This window comes from Nematolebias whitei, chromosome 5 (genome assembly GCF_014905685.2).
Source record: "Nematolebias whitei isolate Nwh7 chromosome 5, NemWhi1, whole genome shotgun sequence".
Classification (NCBI taxonomy): Eukaryota; Metazoa; Chordata; class Actinopteri; order Cyprinodontiformes; family Rivulidae; genus Nematolebias; species Nematolebias whitei.
Window position 1 is genome coordinate 1,171,674 of NC_056502.1, and position 1,303 is coordinate 1,172,976.

The following is a 1,303-nucleotide window of genomic DNA, read 5'->3' on the forward strand; positions in this document are numbered from 1 at the left end:
TGGACATGTCCAAACCACTGTCCCTCCTCTGGACATGTCCAAACCATCTCAGTGTGTCCTCTCTAACTTTATCTCCCAGTTGTTCAACGTGTGCTGTACCTCTGATGATCTCATTCCTAATCTTCTCCATCCTTGTCTCTCCTAAGAAGAACCTCAACATCTTCATTTCTGACACTTCCAGTTCTGTCTCCTGTCTTTTTGTCCATGTCTCTGTCTCCAGACCATACAACAGCTGCTCTCACCACTGTCTTGCAAACGTTTCCTTTGATCTTTGCTGACACCCTTTTGTCTCAAATCACTCCTGAAACTTTTCTCCATCACTCCATCCTGCCTGGACTCTCTTCTTCACCTCTTCACCACACTCCCCATGTTCCTGGACAGTGGACCCCAAGTCCTTGAAGTCCTGCACCTTTGTGACCTCTGCTCCTTGTAGCCTCACTGTTCCACCTCCTCCCTCTCATTCACACACATGGACTCTGTCTTACTACGGCTGACTCTCATTCCTCTTCTGTCGGTTAGTTTCGTCGACTGTTTGGGTGTTAAGATGAACCGTACTGCCTCTGACTCATGGAGGAAGTTCAGTCCCTTCAGGTTCTTCAGGGTTGACTTTGGTAAAGACTTAAGAGACGCATCTCATTCCTTTGTGGTACATCCTGATTCTCCAGGAAAACACGGGGCTGACTGCTTCAGGGATTCATGTGGTTCTCGGGAATGAAGCCTGCGATCTGGACTCCATGGTGTCTTCTCTGGCCTTCGCCTACTTCCTGTCTAAGGTGGGAAGATTTTCATTTGGCTGCCAGTTTTCATCAGAGGTCTCAGGGTTTAATGTCCGTTTGTCTGTCAGACCGTAGGCGGCGAGACTCTCGTCCTACCGCTGCTCAACATCCAGCAGTCGGAACTTGTGCTGCGTTCAGACAACATCTTCCTGCTGCGTCAGACCGGTTTGTCTCCAGACCTATTACTGTTCAGGGACCAGCTGGATCTCAGGGCCCTGCATCGAGCCAGGCGCCTACAACTGACGCTGGTGGATCACAATGTCCTGCCCAGGTGAGACACCCAGCAGGTAAGAGCTGAGGGCAACAGGCAGTGTGTCAAATCAGCACGAGATCCTGAACTGTTTCAAACATTTTGTTGCTTCTGGTTCTTTATTTGACAAAGTTACTAATGGAAGATCAGCCACTTCACTTAATAACCAAACTTCTACAAATCAAATCCCTCCTACAAGTCAATCCTCAGTTAATCACAGCTTCTCTTTTTCTCCATTCTCAGTCAGTGAGGTCAATAAACTGTTAAAAGATCTTGA